Source organism: Pantherophis guttatus, chromosome 8, assembly GCF_059756535.1.
Source record: "Pantherophis guttatus breed Tessera chromosome 8, ASM5975653v1, whole genome shotgun sequence".
NCBI classification, from domain to species: Eukaryota; Metazoa; Chordata; class Lepidosauria; order Squamata; family Colubridae; genus Pantherophis; species Pantherophis guttatus.
The window spans coordinates 63565001-63586143 of NC_142070.1; the positions used below are offsets into that span (position 1 = coordinate 63565001).

General features: G+C 38.3%; 1 protein-coding gene and 1 long non-coding RNA gene across 6 annotated transcripts in view; one reads left to right on the top strand and one right to left on the bottom strand.

Moving 5' to 3' along the window:
• LOC148112685 (uncharacterized) overlaps positions 1 to 4283 on the bottom strand; it is a 10055-nt gene extending 5772 nt beyond the window's left edge. The window contains exon 1 of the long non-coding RNA XR_015729163.1: positions 4218 to 4283. This is a non-coding gene — a long non-coding RNA (uncharacterized LOC148112685). The remainder of the gene's footprint in view (positions 1 to 4217) is intronic.
• The window catches only part of RAPGEF2 (Rap guanine nucleotide exchange factor 2), a 245021-nt gene that overhangs the window by 8747 nt on the left and 215131 nt on the right, over positions 1 to 21143 (top strand). The window lies entirely within an intron of this gene.

The following is a 21143-nucleotide window of genomic DNA, read 5'->3' on the forward strand; positions in this document are numbered from 1 at the left end:
TCTTCACAAATAATTGGTTGCCTCATTTATAGACACCTGTAGAAGGTTGCTGCTTTTATCAAAATTGGAAAGCAGTGCTATGGTATTATAATTTAAACTCTGCTTCTTTTATACTTGCAGGTATCATTGCAACATGTACAAAAGTTTTTGCTTCCGTTTTTCCTCCTTATATATAGAAAAATGGATAGGATGGGTAGCTATAAGGAGTGTTACACACCATTTGATTGATTATGTACCATCAAATTGTTGTCAACATTTTGTGACCACATAGATTTTCCAATCTGTCTTTAATTTTGTTTTTCAAGTCTTCTGGTGGTACACTGACTGGTATTGTAACTGTCCAGAAGTCCATCTACTGTGCTTCTGGTTGTCCTATTCTGTCTTTCCCAAACTTAGAGACTTCTCCAAAGAGTTGTATAATGTATCAAAATAGGATAATTGGAGCCCAGTCATTTGTGCTTTCAGTGAGAACTCTTGAGTTTGTTTTCTTGGCTATCCAAAGTATTTTCAGGAATCTTCTCCAACACCAAAGTTCAAAAGCATCAATATTAATTATTCCTGAGTCCACTTTTGTTTCCATAGATGGGAATATGCGGCATGCATAATTCTGATATTTGGAGATATAGTGTTTGCCTAAACTTTCCATCACTTCATTGCTGTTCTCCCAAGAGTTTGTCTGCAGTCAATTCTTGTTCCTTTACTGCTGATAATTGATAGTAAAAGACAGAAGCTATCCACCACTTCTATATCTTGTTCTATCTGTTGTTAGTTTGGATTTCTTTATATTTAATTTTCAGTCCCATATTTTTCATCTTGGCTCCTTGACTTTGAGTACTAGAGCTTATAGATCCTTTGCAATTTTGGTTATAGAAACAGTCTCATCAGCATACGGAAGGTTATTAATATTTCTTCATCCAGTTTTTTTAAAAAACCCATGTTGATCTTCCATTCCAACTTTCCTTAATATATATTCAGCACATAGGCTGAATAATAAGAGGAGATTATTCAGTCTTTTCATACTCCTTTGCTAACCTTGGGCCAATCTGTTTCACTACATTGTATCCATAGTATAGCTTCTTGACCTGTATCTAAGATATTTGTGAAGATATATACGCTGGGATTCCCATTTTCTGAGCACATTCCATAACTTAATGTGATTGACATAGTCAAAGGCCAGTCTTTGGCACATACAGACTTCTTTGCCTTTCTCAATTACCTACATGCATCAGCAATAATGTCCAAGGAACATCTGGCATTTCTATGATCATGTAGGGCTTTAACCTGTACTGGTTGATCCTAAGCATTACTTTTCTAGAATGTGAAATTAAGGGTATTGTACATTAAAGATATTGACAGATTTTATGATGGTTGTTAAGTGAATCACATGGCATCTTGCTTTCATATTTGTCAATTTCAAATTGTATTTGATAGAAAAAACTCATCGACTCCCTCTTCTGCATCAGTGATAGGAGCATAAACCTGAATGGTTGTCATATTAAAGGGTTGTCCACAAAGTCTAATCGATATTTTTGATAGTTGATTGTTTTGTAGCCAAGTACTGTTCTTGCCATATTGTTCCTGACTATAAAAACAACACAGTTCTTCCTTTGTTTTTCATGTCCTGAGTATGTAAACAGTATCTTCTAACTGAAAATGTCCAATCCCAGTTCATCTCAATTTACTGATGCCTAAGATGGCAATTTGTAGTTTTTTTCATTCAATCTTTCACTGTGTTGAGATTTCCTATGTTCATGCTTCTTACGTTCCAGCTTTAATTCTGCCTTTGCATTTTTGGATTTTCTTTCCCCATATGGCAACCTCAATAACTAGATATCCTGAAGGCTTATCAAAAACATCATTAGTACTACAAAAAGATCCTCAGCTCTTCCTCAGCATGTTGAGTTCTTTCTGAAAAAGAGGCCTATCATCCGGGACTGTATTGCGGATAGTTGTGCATTTTCTTATCCATATGGTTTTTTTGGTGAACTTACAGGACTGATTTATGATTATCTTCTCCTGAACAGTATGAATTTATGCTTTTGCATAAATGTTTATTTCTTTGCTGTCAATAAAGTGGTTTATTTATTTCCAGCATCATCTTGTATCCCTGCTTTCCAATATAGATGCCAGCTTTCTTTAGAAGGGCAGCTGGGATGACCTTCACACCTTGGGTGATCCTGCTGAGAATATGTACATGATTATCTACTCCTGTCATTCTTCATTCATCAGTCCTAAGAACACTTGTCTGTGCACACACAGGCGAACATACAAACACAATGTGGCAACATCCCAGGATTTGGGAGAGGAAGGATTTTATGTACTACATTGTTTTTCCTTTTAAAATTATCTCCCTAATACTGGTTCTACTGGTATAAATAAAAGGGAATATTCATTCTTTACAATATATTTAAGAAGGGAATGTTTATTATTTCAAAAACCTTTCAGGCTTTGTGAACATTTTGTTAATGATATGGGATATTGGCTTTATTAATTGTATCCTATTCAGTCAGATAATAATTTAAAAAATGATTTCCAAAATGCATAATTAATAGAACAAGTAAGAATAGATTAAACCCATTTACAGAGTATCCAATAGAAAATGAAAGTATATTAGATGGTATAATTATAGTGCCAGTTAATTGATTAACAGCTGACATAATGGTAGAGTGGGGCCTGCAAACATAATGCATGTGGACTTCATGTAGTCCATTAAGAAGCCCTGTATGGCTTGTGGGCATTTTTTGAAAACTCAACAAATCCACTGCTATCAAAGTTGCCACTTTCAGGAAGGGTCCAGAACCCCTTATTTTTGCAACCTGGACTCTTGTATTGACTATTTCCAGGGCCTCCAGGCTTCACCAACATTGCTGCTTCTGTTTCTACACAGCTAACTGCTGAACAGCTGACCTTTGTGCCACCTATTCTTTTGTGGCCTGCAATTATATTTAATTTATCAGTGTGGTCAGTGGTGGGATTCAAGTAATTTAACAGCCGGTTCTCTGCCCTAATGATTTCTTCCAACAACCAGTTTGCCAAACTGCTCAGAAAGTTATTTATTATTATTTATTAATTATATTTATATACCGCCCTTCTCCCAAAGGACTCAGGGCGGTGAACAGCCAAGATCAAATACATAAATATAAAAGTTAAAAACAATTTAAAACCAGATTAAATACTTTGGCCCACAATTAAAAACATCCCATTAAAATCCAATTTAAAATTTAAACTTTTAAAATTAGGCTAGCCCAGCTTGCTGGAATAACAAAGTCTTCAGGGCATGGCGGAAGGTGCGCAAGTCTGGGATCCTCTGTACTTCTGGGGGCAGCTCATTCCAGAGAGCAGGTGCCCCCGTTGAGAAGGCTCTCCCCCGGGGGGTCGCCAGTCGACATTGTCTGACCGACGGCACCCCGAGGAGCCCTGCCCTGTGGGAACGTACTGGCCGGTAGGAGGCTGTCGGCAGCAGAAGGCGGTCCCGTAAGTACCCAGGTCCTAAGCCATGGAGCGCTTTAAATCAACACCTTGAATCGCACCCGGAAGACCACTGGGAGCCAATGCAGCTCGCGCAGGAGAGGTGTTAACAACCAGTGCTCCAGAAGTGGTGCGAACTGGCTGAATCCCATCACTGAGTGTAGTCCTTTTCTTGCTATGAGTTGTGCTGACCTGCTATAGAGGGATCAAGAAAAACCATACTGTTTAATGCATAAAATAATAACTGAAGAATTTGATGCAAATTCCTTGAATTCTAGTTCCTTAAATTTTTTAGTTTACTCAGAAATCCAGGTAATCCTCCACTTCTTATCACAATTGAGCCCATCATTTATGTTGCTAAGCAAGACAGTTAAGTAAGCTTTATCCCATTTTACAATCTTTCTTACCAGAATTGTGAAGCAAATCCTTGCAGTTGTTAGATTAGTAACATGGTTGTTAACAGAATCTGGATTTCTCATTAACTTTGCTTGTCAGAGGGTTGCAAAATGTGATCACATGACCCCAGGACATAAATACATGCCAGTTGCCAAGCATTTGAATTTTGATCACACAACCATGGGACTGCTGCAGTGATTGTGTGAAAATAGTTGTAATTTTTTCAGTGCTGTTGTAGCTTTGATAGTTACTAAATGAATAGTTGTAAGTCAAAGACTACCTATATGAATCCTTTATCAAAGTAATAAATAGCACTTTACATTTGTTAGTATATTGTTACAAGTTTCACTTACAGTTCTGTATTTGGAACACAGACTTCAACTCTTTGTGTTTGTGGTTTCTTTAGCTTCATCTTTTTGTGTTCCGTTGTATGTATATTTTAATTAACAAATTCAGCTGTTGGTGAATTAGTATTTCAGCAGCAGACACTTTAAAAACCTATAACTTATAGTCAAAACTCTAAATGTACTTAGAAGTCAAACAGGTTGAAAGCCTTGATATTATTGTAAATTGAAGGATTATGAGGATCATGTTTATGCTTTGTTTCTTTGTTTACAGAATACTGAACTGGTTCTCCTGTCCCCGTGTAACAATAGAATGTTATACATACATACTATGAAGCAAGCAAAGAAATAAAATCAGACCTTTCTTTGTTTTTAGTGTTATCTGAACTCTTTATTGTCTCCATTGCCAATTAGCATGCAGACAGTTTACTCCAGTGACTAGCTTCTTTGTTTGAAAAACTCTACATGTCTCTATGGGCTACTTCTTACATCACTGGGATGCAAATCATCACAGCTGAGTTTGTGCTCAATAGCAATGGGGTTCAGATAGGGGTGGGGTTGAATACAGAAAAGTTGCTGTTAAATAACATATATAGAATGCTACCAGACTGGTGTGTATTACCTATGGAACTAATGCCAGCAGCAAATTGTATTTGCTTTGAATATAATTCCTATACAAATTTTTGAATCTTAAAGTGGAAACTATTAAAACAATAGTTTTAAATGGAATTTAAATTACACAGAACAGAAGCAGTTCACATTATTCAAGATGCATGAGATTCAGAGATAAATGGCTTCATTTTCTCTACTTTTTTTTAATGCTGCTTCTCTCCCACTTTTTGTAAATTAAATCTGAGAAATGCTGAAACAATGTCAAATACAGGAATGTGAACCTTGGAAATGTTTTCTTACAAATTTAATTATTATAATGTTTTGAAAGTGCTGACTTCTTGGGAAAGGAGACTTGCAGGTACACAGCATTGCAGGTATTTGAGAACGAACTTTTGATAGTCACAGTGCTGAATGAGAAAAAGAGAATAATAATAGTAAAACCATAAAATACTGAACTTTAAAATTGATTCCTGTGCTTCATAAACTTCTTCCTTCCTTACATTCTGAACTGGTTTAACAGTTAAAGTGTTAGGCGAGGATGGGGGAGATCTAAGTTCAAGTTTATAAGTTAAGTCTGGGAATTGTTAAATACTTTGTAAGACCCTAGTGCCACCATCCTAAATATAGCTCTTATATTAGTATTGTCATTTGTATGTCTTTTTCTTTTCTGGCAGTGTATGGCGTTAGTCTGGTAGAGGGTATTATTATAATTTGCGTCCCAATTACTCACATGACTAGTTGATCATAAATAATTACAACTGTTTATCATATGAACACTGCAAAAGAATTTGACTTTTTTTAAATGGGTAAGGTTACAAAACATCTATTTAGCATGTTTAATTACTTAGCAAATTGCTTGGCATGTCAGAAGTATTTAGCATATTTTTCTTTTAAAGATATATTATTTATCTCCTTATGTTTTCCTCCTTTTTATTTTGTCCAGTGTCTTCACTTCTCTTTTATTCTTCTTTCTGAATTATTTGTTGATGCTTTCTTTATAAGGAAACAGAGTTTATATGCATTCTAACCAGTGGTGGGCTGCAACCAGTTTAACAACCGGCACGCATGCCTAACGCGCTTGTGCGCAGCGTTCAAAATATAGGAATTTGAAGCTCAGCTGCTTACCTTCTAAGGCAGCCCCAGTAAGTAGAAGAGCGGAGGCACGGAAATCAACTGTGCCGCACAAATCAGCTGAGCCAGAAAGAAGGAAATATAGGACAGGATAGGGCGGGTGGGCGGGGCCAGCTGATAATCAGAACTACCGGTTCGCCCGAACTGGCAGCAGCCCAATACTGTTTCAAACAGAAAAAAAAACATATTTTTTCATCATAATCAGATGTAGCAATTGAATAACCCTGTTCTTGCCATCTATTCAAAAGATCGTGGGATTTCTAGTAGAAAGGATCTTTTGATTCTTGAATCCCTTGCTCTTTCTTCCCTGTGTTATATACTTGTCAAAGTGTTACATACTGGTACCTTGACAACATGTTATGTTTCCCAATTCAAAATACAGATGCAATAGAAGTTTTTGAATTCCAGATAAATGAGCCAAATCTATCATCTTGAAAGTTAGCTCCATTCTTCTGTGGGTTCAAAATGTAATATTAATTATGTTACGTCTTTTAATTTGCTACATAGATTAGAATTTACATGTAATTTAAGGTGCATTGTAAAGTTATTTCTGTCTCTTTAAATATTTCTAGTTTATAAAAAAACATTCGTTTATTATATCTCAACTTCACTATTTCAAACTGCTTTTGTGAGGTTACTTTTTATAATTATATTTAATTGGGTTTCACCAGTTTTGCATTTGTATGATTGTCCTGGCAATTTTAGCCACAAGTGGTTTGCAGTGTAAAAATAAACACAACAGTAGAATTTGTAATTTAGAAGTCATTCATTCATACATGCCCTAATCATTATCATTTCCTTTATTACATATTCATTCAGATCATACTGTAATTACGATAGGTAGAATATTACATTCTCCAGTGTGCTGACGAGAGAATCCAGGAATCGGTTGACTGTCTGGATTTGACTGAGTCTGTCAAAGCTGTGAGGACATGCCTCTGTTACCAACGGTCCTCAGCTTTTGACTCAGTCTTTCAGCTAGGACAGACGTGTCAAATTTGATCCGTTTTGGAGAGAAATTTCTATTCCTGGATTCTTCGCACAGGAGAACATTTGGGGAGATTTGATTCCCAATTGGCTGGCTCCTGATCTGACTGGTGGAGCTGCCGGACTGAAGAGCTTTGGCTGAAGGCTGATCAATCGATGTAGTTGCAGAAGGTATTTGGTGGTCACGGTTAGCGTGAATGAGCCTGGCTCCACACCGCTAATTTCTCTTACAGTAGTTTAGATTCAAAAGTGATAACCTGTTTAGGTACTTAATAAACATTTTGGCTGAATTGAAATCTGGACTCAGATATCCCAGGTTTATTTTTTTCTCAGAATACATAATGAACTGCTTTTAGTTTACAATTTTCAGGTGAATTCTAGAGTCTGTTGAGGTATAACTTGTATACCTAGTGAATAATCTGTAATGTATCACTCATATTCATATATTACCTTCTGTATTCTTCACTGAAGAAGAATACAGTTCTTCTGTATTCTTCTGAAAAAGACCTGATAAATATGTACAGGTAGTCTGTGACTTACGGCCATTTTTTCATCAATGAAAGTTACAACTGTTTTGAATGAATAGTGATCCTCGGAGTTATGGATGTCCCGGCACCCTGTGGTTATGTGATTGCTTTCTGGATGCTTGACAACCTATTCAAATATACAACTAGTTGCCAAGCAGCCCATAATCACATGATCACCCTTTGTAACCTTTCCTGCCACTTTCTCTATCGTGTTTTCCCAAAAATAAGACCCTGTCTTATTTTTTTAAACCCTGAAATAAGTGCTTGGCCTTATTTTGGGGGAGGTCTTATTATTTTGAGGCACGTGGAACAAGATGGGGCTCCTATTACTATCTTACCTGATTTCCAGCTCTGCATTTAAATATTTTTGGTGAGGGTTTATTTTTTGGGGGAAGCTTATTTTAGCGCATGCGCTCAAAAGCCCGATTGGGCTTATTATCAGGGGATGTCTTATTTTTGGGGAAACATGGTAGAACAGGGGTGTTAAACTTGTGGCCTGCGGCCCGGGTGCGTCTTGCGCTGGGCACCCCCACTCCCATTTTAGCGAAGGGGAAAAAAATTGCCATACATCACGTGAAGACAATGTGACGCCACAAGTTTGACACCCCTGCTCTAGAAAATCTGTGGAGAAGCCAACAGGGAACATTGCAAGTCGCTGGAGTAACTCTTCCCAGGCTGGGCACCCTCCCCAGTCTGTCTTTGCTCACACTACCTTGATCAGTTACACACCACCCCACACCTTTTCAGCCTGCGCGGCATGTCTTGCGTACTCTGCTTCACACTTCTGTGCATTCCCTCACTTGCTCTCCACCAGTAATAGCAACTTACTTACCTGCTGGTTTTGGGTTTACAACTTCTTGCTGGCTTCCTGGCTTTCCCACTGACTTTGGTTGTGAGAAGCCAGCTGGAAGTTATTTCACCTAACAGTTGTGGGATTTATTTGACAATGGCAACCATGACTGCAGGGATTGTTGTAACTAAGCGATGCTGTTGTGCTTTATGACCGCATTGCTTAGTGATGGAAATTCTGGTCCCAATTATCATCATAAGTAGAGGACTACTTGTATTACAAATCAGTTTTTTGTGTTTTGCAAAAATGCTTCATATACATCAAACAGATCAGAAATAAAGTGGAAAGCTGAAATTAACAACAGAAATAGAAACGTTGTATGAGAAGGAAGTGGATAATAAATTAAGGCATAATATTGCACAATATGATATATTGGAGAGAGCATCTGTACAGTGAATGGTGTGGAAAGAACAAAAATAGTTGTGGTTGGAGTTACTGTAGAACTTACTATGAATGTTAGGATTTAAAATGAATGCAATACCTGCATGCTATAGATTGACAGAAAGGAAGAAAACATGAGATAGAAAGTCACAAGAAAAGATGACAGGAAAAGTGATGTCAGGAGTCTTTTGTACAAAGAGCAATGAAGCACTGCAGTGTTGGGCTATTAATTTGAATTTTAATAGAGAATATTTTCAATGTTGTGACTATTACCATTTCATAATAGTGTAACGGTACCCTAAATGGTGTTACATTTTGTCTATTAACAGGTGATTTGTGTCACTCTTTAGAAAAAACTAAGTTGCATTTCTTTTGCAACCTTCATATCTATTGGGAATCATTAATTCACTGGATTTCATAATAGTGTTGAAACTGAAAATTCAATTGAAAGAGGAGTTGTCATGAAACATTCCAAAGATCTTGAAAGCTGTTTATTCTGGTAGTTATTAACCAGTGATCATTTTATATGTATTCCGGTAATGATATAATGGCGATAATAAGGGAGACCAAGGCACTGAATGAATGACCAGTTTCTGAAGTTAGACTATTGCAGCACCCCTACAATCATGTAATCAAAATTCAGGTCCTTGACCCACTATTAAAACTGCAGGGGCACTTCAACTTTCCCCACCCACCTATCTACCACACATCTATGAACTTCTGGCCCCCTGCACTCTGTGGCCTCTGCCGCTTTTGCTGACCTTTGCTATCTTCTTCCACTGCTGACCAAGCATGTCCAGTTGGCCTTTTGTGAGGCAGCTGCTGGCTCCATGAGGCTTTCCTTCCAAGGACACACACAACAGTTTCTGTGCAATACCTACAAGATGGCCTCACATGGCCAACAGCTGCTTTGTAAAGGGATAGGGCTGGCATACCTCATCAGCAGCGGAAGCAAGAAGATGGTAAAGGTCAGTTGGTGTGGCAGAAAGCAGCGGGGCAGAGGCCTCAGGGTACAGGATGATGAGAGTAACTGTGGCTGGGACTGGACTGGGTGGCTGAGCAAGATTCTGTGGCTTTCTGCCATACTGTTGGGGCTACCTGGAATATGGCACTTTGCATCACACTGCCCGGCTGGGGCAGCATAGGTTTCCAGGGACAGCTTCATGCTTCGTTGTTTCTCAGGGCCTTCTTGCAGCCCCAGAATCATGGTGTGCCAAAAAGTCCCTGAAGCACAGCATGTGTCAGGTGTGCCTCTTTTTAATACTCAAGAAAGAAAACCCCCGACTCCATTTTCATAGAGAAAGGTACTTTTACTGAGTATGAACTGAATGCAACCAAAGAAAAGCAAGGTCTGAAGCAAAAGGCGTGAAAATTACATATAGAAAGCATCTCCAAAATCCTTCCCCCAACCGTCCAGCGAAAATTATCCAATCCACATTCCCCGCAGGGGTCATGTGGGGTGCAACGTCCGATGGTGCCATCCTTCTGCTATGCCACAATGGTCGACCTTGAGTTGTTATCAGCTTCAAAGAAAACTTTCTCTTTTCCTCTCCACCAGCTCACTTCCCCCCTCCCAGACATTCCAATAGCTCCCTGCTCCCCCCGTTTCATGGCAGCCGAGCAAGCAAGCAGTGAAAAAGCGGAAGCTGACAGCATGACAAGCAGCGCCAAGGCCCTGTGATTATAGGGCTGTTTGCCACTCTGCAAGGCACAGTGCAGGGTGGCCCGAAGAGCAGAGATGGGAGAGAATAGGCAGTTGGGGGGAGTTGAAGGGGAGGCAGTCCCTTGCCTTGGAAGAACCAAGGCTTGGACCAAATCGAAATTGCTAGGATTGGAATGTGTCCTTAGCTAACAACTTGTGGAATTTGATGAATGACAGCAATGGAAAGTGAGGGGATTGCTGTGCCTAACTCATATGATAATGTGACATACACACAATATGACCACGTTGCTTAGCAGTGGTATTTCAGTCCCAATTGTGGTAAGATTACCTGCACATATACTGTTTACTGTTTTCTATGTCCTAAGTTACATTTAATCAGTATGCCATGATAACATACTGTAAGCACAATTAATGAATAATTAAGCTTCATGCTGTAGTATGGAGGCAACCTGCAGATATCTCAGCAACCTACTAATACTTCAGCAACCTGTTGGAAGCTGTTTCTAGATTTATTTTTTCTTTTGTAAGAAGCTATCCTAGTCTCATATCTTTGTTGCAGTCTTTGGAGAATAGTAATTGATATTTTGGAAGATAATTATGAATTGGTATTATTAAAATACTAATTTTGCAAAAGCAGTGCAAAGCAGTAAAGTGATTCAAGGAACTGTTGACTGGAGGAGAGCCTTCTCTACTGTACTGCCAGCTTCTGGGAATATTCTGCCTACACACACACACACACACACACACACACACACACACCCCGGGATGAGGCTTGCCCCCCACTCTCCTATCCTTGTGTAAGGGCCTGGGGATCCAATAGGGGAGTACCTCACTGACAGTGGCTGCTGGACTAACTTTCTGACACCCCCCATGTATTTCCTGTTTCCCCTCTGCCTATCTGTTTAATTTCATATTATTATACTTCCAATGTTTATTTTTATTGTTTTACTAGTGTTATCTTTACATTTTCAAAACATTCTTTTCCATTTTATTGTTGTAAGCCACTCAGCATAGCCCCACAGTGAGATGGACGGCAAAATTTAAATAAATAAATAAAGTTTGTATGCATAAACCCAAGTTTTATTAAAAAGGCAAAGTGAGGGGGAAACCCACCCCCTCACCCCCATTTTGCTATTGGGATGCTTCTTTTGCTTAGACTGCATTCCCTGCTGAAAGTTGGATAATAGCAACTCACAAGTGTTGAACTTCAGATAACTGATTAGAATATATGATAAATATTTGTGTTGGCAGATTCATGAATTATTTTAGTATATAACCTCAGATCTTGGTTGAGCAACATTCCATTTTTATGCACATACATGTTCTCTCAAGAGGCTGCAAAACCAAGTGATGAGATGATTTGTGCTTCTTTGTTAATTGAAGTTAAAAAAAATATTCTTTTTATTTTTTTACATATTAGTCTGATTTTTTTTTAAATGAGAAACTTTTGGTGTTCAGTAATTTGTTCTCTGCTGCAATTTTAAAGTGGTGTAGAAAGATACATAACAAAACACAGATAAAAAATAAAAAGAACCTAAATTAGGAATCAAAATGGATGCAAAATTTAGAATAGCCACAGAACAATGAATTATGGAACAAATCTATAATGTTTAAGCCAGGTTAAAATTTAAAAGAAAATTGGTATAAAATGTTTTATAGATTATATTCAACTTTTTCATATTGACAACATAGCTAATCATCTGGTAATAAATGATGGAAATACCATTAGAAAGAATATTTTATGATACATGATAGAAATATAAAAAATACTGGAAAGAAACAGCACAGCACTATTCAGAAAATTTTTAGAAATCAAATTTGAAATGAAGTATTCCTACTAGGCATAATTCTAAAATGTATTCTTTTAAAAATCCAATTTACTAAGATTCATGTTCACAGCTGCAGGATAAATTCAGCACAATATTGGAAAAGAGACACATGACTGAAGATATCAGACTGGGACTTAAACTTAGAGAAAATGCAAAATTAACAGCATATATTCACAGAAGTTTAATTTAAGAACCAATTTAAGCAAGAATGGTTTCAATAATACTATGTATTATTATACTATGTATACTATGTAAGAACTGTGGTGGTTAGAATGCAGTACAACAGGCTACTTCTGCTGACTGCCAGCTGCCTGCAATTTGGCAGTTCAAATCTCACCAGGCTCAAGGTTGATTCAGCCTTCCATCCTTACGAGGTCGGTAAAATGAGGACCCAGATTGCTGGGGCAATATGCTGACTCTGTAAACCGCTTAGAGAGGGCTGTAAAACACTGTGAAGCAGTATATAAGTCTAAGTGCTATTGCTATGTCTAATAATAAGAGTGTGGTTTTTAGGGGGGAAAAGAACAGACTAAAGAAATTAGAAACACAAATTAGAAATTAGAAACAAAAATATTTTAAAAGTGTTAAACATTGTATACCAGTTAGTGTTAATGAAAGATTGACATATATGGAACAAATTTTATCTGATAAAACAGAAAAGTACCAAATGTGGAACTAAAAATGATGGGCCAAAAGAATGATTTAGAATAAGATGCTTTACTAGTTATACAAAAAACAACAACCCTGGTTGAAGTTTTCAAAATTAAAAGGGAAAACAAATGATAAACCAAATGAATGACCTAGAAAATGTTTACTTACTAGAAGTACAAAAGAGACTTGTTAAACCCTTGAACAAATCTGTGTGATGGGATAAAGAAGAAATTAAGAGAAATAAAATTCTATGAAAATATTTGATTCAATTAAACATTAAGATTTAGAAATAAAAGGAAGCAATATAAAGTTAGTTTATTTGACCAATATTAAAAGAAAATATTTTGTTGCAATGTTCTGGCAACCCTTTTTATGTATGTTTTTCTGACACCAGGATTGGAAAGTTGTTGTATAGATTTGCTTATAGATAAGGGATGGGATATGGAATGAAGAAATACCTGTCTAACCCTATATTGTGTGAAGAAACATCAATTGTTAAATGGCTGACAGCTCTAGAAACCTTAGATATTCATGCACACCTGGACAACAAATACCGTAATTATACTTGCATGATCTGTTAATTTTTAATTTGAAATCTGCTTTTGTCAAAGAAAAAAAGCAACACTTTTGGGTGTAAAGCATAGAAATTGTTTGATCAAGATTATGCACAGCTGAAAAGGTCATGTTAAACATCATATGGAAAGAGTAAACATTCTCCTTCTGAGGACCAGCTACTTTTCCTATGGGATTTAAAGGCTCAGCACCAGCCCTGTTAAAAGAAAAGACAGGTTGATGAAGGAGAAAGGACTCTTCCTTCTTTTGGTAAGTTACCAGAAGGCTAGGTAAATAGCTAGATCCACCCAATCAAAGTGCCAGTTCAAGCCTGGGGAGGAATATTTTGGAAGGTTGTATGTGGATCTGGCTTGTAATGTAAAAGACAGTAACATCACTGTATATATTCGTATATTTCATCTTAGCTCCATTGTTGTAAAGTTCATAATTTTATTAAGTGTCTGCTTTGCTGCAAGTTGCTTCATTGTTCTGTTGATTTCCAACTAAATATTATCCATGAAACTACCAAAGGTTATTTCAGTCCCATAGCTGACCCTGAAGTTCCTACCGTGTTTCCCCGAAAATATGACCTACTCTGAAAGTAAGTCTTAGCTTGACTTTTACACACCCAATATAAACCCTAATCCCAAAATAAGCCCTAATTAAGACCCTGCCCACTCCAGAATACACGGGTAAAAATTAAGCTACTGTGGGTATGATGGGGATGGAGCTGCCGTACTACTTACCTTTGGACAGTTGCAGCCAGACCTCACACACACTGACATCCGCCTTGCCAGCCCATTTCTTCTGCAGCCAACAAGACTTTACTGAAGGCCTCTGTAGCTGATAACTTCGGATCAATCTGGAGCTCTGTTATCAACTGCAGAGGCCTTCAGGAAAGCCTTGCTGATCTTGCTGGCCAAAGAAGTTCATGAAGGCCTCTGACAGTGAAAAGGAGGCTGGGGGCGATGCGCGCAAATGAGCTGAGTCAGTGAATGACACCCCCCCCCCCAAATAAGACCTGATGCCTTATTTTTGGTGGCAAAAAATAAAAAACAGGGTCTTATTTTTGGGGAAACATGGTAAATCCAGTCTTTCTTTGTAAGACTGATTCAGAAATAACAAGCAAATCAGAATTTCTCATCAAGGACAAGCAGTCTTATTGCTCATCTATACCAGTGTTTCAATTACAGTTTTATAGTTTGAAGTAAAGTAAAATGTAGTAGTTTTTTTGGTAGAGAAGAATTTTTTCTGTTTTTCCTTATGAAAACTAGGAAAATTAGGGAAGCATTGCAAGAATGTGAAGTTGTTTCTGGCAGGGGGAAGTAAGAACAGTGAGAGATGGATGGCTTCTAAAGTTGATCTTCATTTAAAGTTTGTGTTGTTACTTCTGATATTACCTTCAACTTGAAAATTAAATCTGATATGAGATTAAAATAGCCTACAATTACTATGCCTAAATAGTACTGTGTTTCCCCGAAAATAAGACCCTGTCTTATATTTTTTATAACCCTGAAACAAGCACTTGGCCTTATTGCCATGCGCTCAAAAGCCCGATTGGGCTTATTATCAAGGGGTGTCTTATTTTGGGCGAAATGGTATTAAGAACAATATGTAAACCTCCAAATTCATGACAAAGTAATGAAGATACAGTTGAATATCTCAAGTAATTACAGACCATATTTTCATCTTGCAAAACTGTTTAAAAAGTGTTAATTTTACTGATCTAGTAGCATTGATTTTCAACTTTTTGTATGTCATCAACATTCTAAAAATATTTTTGTTTTGTTTATTTATTTAATTTATATAGCCTCTCACATACAGGATTCTAAGTGATTTACAATAAAATAGATAAAATACATGAAATGTGTAATATAAAAATAATACACATAGTAGCTGTGATATGCTCCATAGTTTAAATTGTACTGGGAATGAATGTTTCAGGACAACACCTTTAAATACCGTATAGAGATATGAATTCAAAGAGTAAGGTTTGATGTAGGATGTGCTTGGATAATTTTTTTTAAAAAAATTGAAATTGGTAGAATTATACCATATTTATTTACTGAATTGTATAAAATAGTATTGAATCAGTGAGTACAGGTAATCCTTGACTTATGTCACAATTGAACCCAACATTTCTATTGTTAAATGAGATGTTAAGTGAGTTTTGCTCCACTTTACGACCTTTCTTGTCTTTTTAAAGTGTTAAGTTGTTAAGTGAATTACTGCAGTTTATAAGTTAGTAACCTGGTTGTTAAGTGAATCTGGTTTCCCTATTGACTTTGCTTGTCAGAAGGTCACAAAAGGTGATCACATGACTCTGGGGCACTGCAACTGTCCTAAATATGAACCAGCTGCTAAGCATCTGAATTTTGATCACGTGGTCATGGGGGTTGCTGCAAAGGTCGTAACTGTGAAAAACATAATGACATAAGTAATTTATTTTAGTGCCATTGTAACTTTGCATGGTCACTAAATGAACTGTTGTAAGAGTCCTATTGGACGAACTTAAACATGAGCGAGCAGTGTGTGGCAGCAGCCAAAAGAGCTAATATAATCCTTGGTTGTATAAATAGAGGCATAGAATTGAAATCACGTGAAATATTAGTACTGCTTTATAAAGCCTTAGTAAGACCACACCTGGAATACTGCATCCAGTTTCAGTCACCACATTACAAAAAAGATGTTGAGACTTTGGAAAAAGTGCAAAGAAGAGCAACTTAGATAATGGAGACTAAAACATATGAAGAACGGTTGCAGGATTTGGGTTTGGCTATTCTAGAGAAAAGAAGGACATGGGGGGACATGATAACAGTATTTGAGAGGCTGCCACAAAGAGGAGGGGGTCAATTTATTTTCCAAAGCATCATAGGGCAGGACAAGAAACAATGGATGGAAACTAATCAAGGAGAGAAGCAACCTGGAATTAAGGAGAAACTTCCTATTAATTCCACAATTAATCAGCGGAACAGCTTGCCTTCAGAAGTTGTGGGTGCTTAATCACTTGAGGTTTTAAAGAAGAGACTGGATAGTCAATATTCTGAAATGGTATAGGGTCTCTTGCTTGAGCAGGGGGCTGGACTAGAAGACATCAAAAGTCCCTTCCAGATCTATTCTGATTGATTGAGGAATTATAGGAACTCCAGGGCTCTTTGGACCACATTTTAAGAAATACTGTTCTAGCTGAATTATGTTTGTCAGGGTTTTACTACCACCTGCCCTAGGAAAAGGATTCCAGTGAGAGGTACAATATAACAGATACTGCTCAAGTAAACTTGTAGAAAGGATCTAGCTTGCTTATTGTATCTTATATTTTTATTTTCACTTAACTTTTATAAGTATTATTATTAATTTTATATTCTGTCTTAGGTTGTGTCTAACTATAATAAATGTAGCTTGACAGATAGGTTGTTTATAACTTTAATAAATAAGAAAGATATTAATTCTTATGTTGGCAAACATTTTATAAATTAATATGTAAACCTGGAAAATAAATAAGAATCATATACCATACCATAATATTGGTAATTGTACTAAGTTCTGTTATTGAGTTCTATATGGATTCCAGTGAAAATATTTTTAAGTAATAGCATTCAGAAAATTCATGAAGTATTTTAATACAAGTTTCACCTTTTTTATAAAACGTTTTAAAGTATAGATCAATATTATTTGTATAATTAAACTTATTTTAGAGAACAATTATTCTGCACTTTGCAGTGTATAGTATGCTAATATGGAGTTATGCAAGAGTAGCTCTCTAATCCTCCTTTCAACATAGTTGAAATTTTTCTTAGCTATTAAGTTTGCCTGTGAAACCTATCTTTGAATGGATTCCAAGGAGTAATGTGGTGTGTATTTGATCTGGAAAAACAGTGAGTAAGAGTATTATTTCAAAACTATGCTCTCTGGATGTCATTGCCAATACTGAAATGAAGGCATATATTGGGAATCATGCAAGGAAAATAAACACAAGATTTCTCAACAGTCTTCTCTTTCCAGTGAAGGAGATTACTTAGCTTAGTAGTGGTTTTAGAAAGAAGGTATGATATTTAAATGTTTACTTTTATTATGTCATGAGTTAATAATTCTTTAAAGTTGCAAAATGTTAGCCTTTTACCAGTCATTTCTCAGCTTTACCTGATTAATTTTAGATATCCTGTGATCAAATAAAGAGCAGGAAGGACGGACTTGACTATTTTTTATCCAGCTGTGTAAACTTGTAAATAGATAATGGAGAAAGGTAAATTTAGCTTTCTCACCAAAGCTATTAGCTTGGCAAAGACATGGGTCATAATTATAAAATAAATATAGTATAAATGGAAAAAATGTGGTAACTTAGCAACCAAACTATACTTTAGAAAAGTGATGAATGAAGTTGCTAATAAATCCATACCAATCAGGAGATGGACATAAAAATTCAGAGTAGGTAGGGAAAAAATAAAGTCTGAAATGCCCCACTCTTTACACTGAAATTATTACTTTCCATTGACTTTTGGAGCAAGTGGCAGGAAAGGTTGTCAGTGTAGGACATAATTAAGAAAAATGTGTTGGAAACCAATTAATATAGAAAGAAAAGCTTGGCATCTGAAAATTCAGATTTTTCCTTAATTTATACTTCTTGCAGGCACTTTTTAAAAATTCTCACACTTGAATACAATACATTACAGAAACATTTTTTTTTGTTATATAAAGATATCTTGATATTCAACAAGCTGAGTCCATAGGACAAAATTAATCCAACTTGCTAAATAGCTGGTTTCAGTGTCTAAAATTTACAAGTTTAGAAACAACAGCAAAAAAACCAAACAATTATCCTTAGTTTCTGATATAGTTATTGGAAATGCGCAGCAATGATCTTTTTTGTGTTGAAAAGTTAGGTAAGCTGGTTCACACAGGGCACAGACTATTGTCATAGTTTTGCAAAATGAGAGATTGGGTAACAATGAAATAGAGTGAGATAATCAAATTAAGGTTATGTTTACTTAAGATATAATATTTAGTTGACCATTGGTATTTTGTTGCAAAGATTTTTCTGATTTACACACAGACATATCAGTCACTTAATTCTGTAATTCCCTTTGCCATTCCCATTAGTAAGAATAGGGCTTTGTTCAGTGGTGGGATTCAAATAATTTAACAACCGGTTCTGTGGGTGTGGCTAGGTGGGCATGGCTAGGTGGGCATGTGACTGGCTGGGCATGGCTAAGTGGGGATGTGACTGGGTGGGCGTTGCCAACTCAACATCATGGCAAGGTGGGGCGGCACCTTGCTATGAGCGATGTCGAGTTGGCCACACCCACTCAGTCACATGACTGATGCTGCAGAGACAGGGTGATTTCCAATCTCCTCCCCGCCCCCCTTCTGTCCTTGGGCTGACAAAATAAAAGCCCATCTAAAGAGTATTGCCTGCCTGCCAAATACTGGCAAAAGGAAGCTAGGGGGAAAAAAAGAGAAGGACTGATGGAAAGGCCCCGTTTTCTGCACCACACTGGATCAGGATGGGGAGCTGGGGGAGCAAAAAGCCTACTTTGTCCATACGTACTCACCAGCATGACAGCGAATCTCTTCCAGTTCGCCGGTTCAGGCATTGGGAGCTTGGCCAATTTTCTTTCAGTGCTTGTGCAGGAATCCCGGGAGCAGCAGCATATTGCATGCTTTTCACTCCAAGCAGCCTGGACTGGAAAACACATGGCTGGGATGGAGGAGCGGTCCTTCTAAACAAGCTCAAAACTGTTGCTGCAAGCCTGAATTCCCTGCATGAGAACTGTAAGCCCAGCTCTGGCTGCAGACATGTGATTGTGAGGGCAAGCTTTTTCCAAGGCCGGTCATAGAGGGAAACAGAGATGAGTGCACCGGAGTACTGGACGTCCAGGGCCCATGCGGGGACCCCAGACTTGCCACTCAGTTGGAGCTTGTTAAGAAGGAAGGCTCCTCCACCCCAGCCATGCGTTTTCAAGTCCGGGCTGCTTAGAGTGAAAAGCATGCTGTCGAATCCCAATTCAGGGCTTGCCATACCTGGGGGTGGGGGCACAGAGCTGCAACCATTGGAGCTGGCGAGTCGAGTCCAACAGCAAGCAAGGCTGCTGCGGCGACGGTCATGGCGGGACACGTCATGACAGCGCCGTCCTGAAGCTCGTCAGCAGGCCATCCTCCTGGTCGGGTCTGGCCATGAGCGGCACCGGTAGGCAGTGGGGTGCGTGGCTGCAGGAAGTCCTGTCGCCGCCATCTTGTTCTTCACGCCAGCTGTGCACCCCATTGCCTGCTGGTGCCAGTGCCGCTTATGGCCAGAACCAGCCAGGAGGACGGCCTTCTGACGAGCTTTAGGTTGGCGATGATGTGTCCCACCATTCTCCTGACCCATTGCCGCCATCACCACCCTGTTCTTCGGGCCGGCCGAAGCTGTTCGGAAGGCAGCTGCTGCAGCCTGTCCTTGCTACTTAAACGCAGCTTCCGAGGCAGGAAAAGTTCAGCCAAGTTGTCTCCTTCTCGGCCTGAAACACACAGAGATCATGCACACATCTCACAGCACCGAGACTTTCTAGAAGGAGACAGTGCGTGGCAAGAGGCATTTGAGCAGCCTCCTGACAAGTGGGGCAAGTGTCCTTTCAGCTGCTAGTGCAGCCATGTGGTTCCCGGCCAGGAGGGAGAGAGTGCTTTCCCAGCTAGCATGGCCATGCGGTTCCCAGCCGGGGGAGGGGAGAGAGAGCATTACAGCTAGCGTGGCCATGAGCTAGGCCAGCCCGGGAGTCGGCACTCGATTGGGGCTTTCCAAGGTGGCAGGTAGGCTGGGCGGGCCGGCCCGGGAGTTGACTGGGGCTTGCGGCCAGGGGTGGTATTCACTTACCTTAGCTACCGGTTCGCAAATGTGAGCGCGTGTGCCACTTCTGCGCATGCACAGGACCTTCTGCACATGCGCAGAGTGTAAAAAACATAACATGATGACGTCAGGGCTGGTGGGTGGAGCCTCCTGCAGCTGCATCTACTGGTTCACCCAAACCAGGTAGAACCGACAGAATCCCACCACTGGCTTTTTTGCTTTTTGTACTTTGGTGCTGCCTTGGAAATTCACTGAATCTCCATGGGAAAAAATCTGGACTGGAGCTTTGTAGATGGTCAGAATTTGAATGATGAAAATTTAGATCTATCTATTCTTTCTCAGATAAATAAAATAATGTTTCCAAGTGCCCAACTTTGTTGTGTGATCTAGGTCAAATGTATTCAGATTCAAAATGTAGATGCAGAAGATACATTGCATTTTTCTGTTTAATTTGCCTCCATAAATTGTATAGATTTTCAAATGTTTGTCTAATGTTTACAGATTATTATAATTAAGATCCTGTTTCATTAATCTTTAAATTGCTTCATATCTTAAATAATGAGGTTTTAACAATTTCAGTCCTTTCATTTGGAGGAGAAGGATAATTCCATGTGAAATCCCCAATTATTCTGCTTTTTTCCTTTGCACACTTTTTTCTTTTCATACTTTACAACTGTTGCTATAGTAGTCCTTGCTTAATGATGGAAATTGAGACTGAAATTTCCATTGCTAAGTGAAGCAGCTGCAAAATGTGATGACGTGATCATGCTAATTAGTGATAGCAGTTCCAGCAGTCCCTGGTTACTGTTTTTAAGAAGGACCTTTTATGATTGCTGTTTCCAACTTCTTGCTGATTTTGCTTGCTTGAAGCCAGCAGTGAAGGTTAAAAATCATTACCGTGGGATGCTGCAGTAATCAGAAATCCAGGCCAA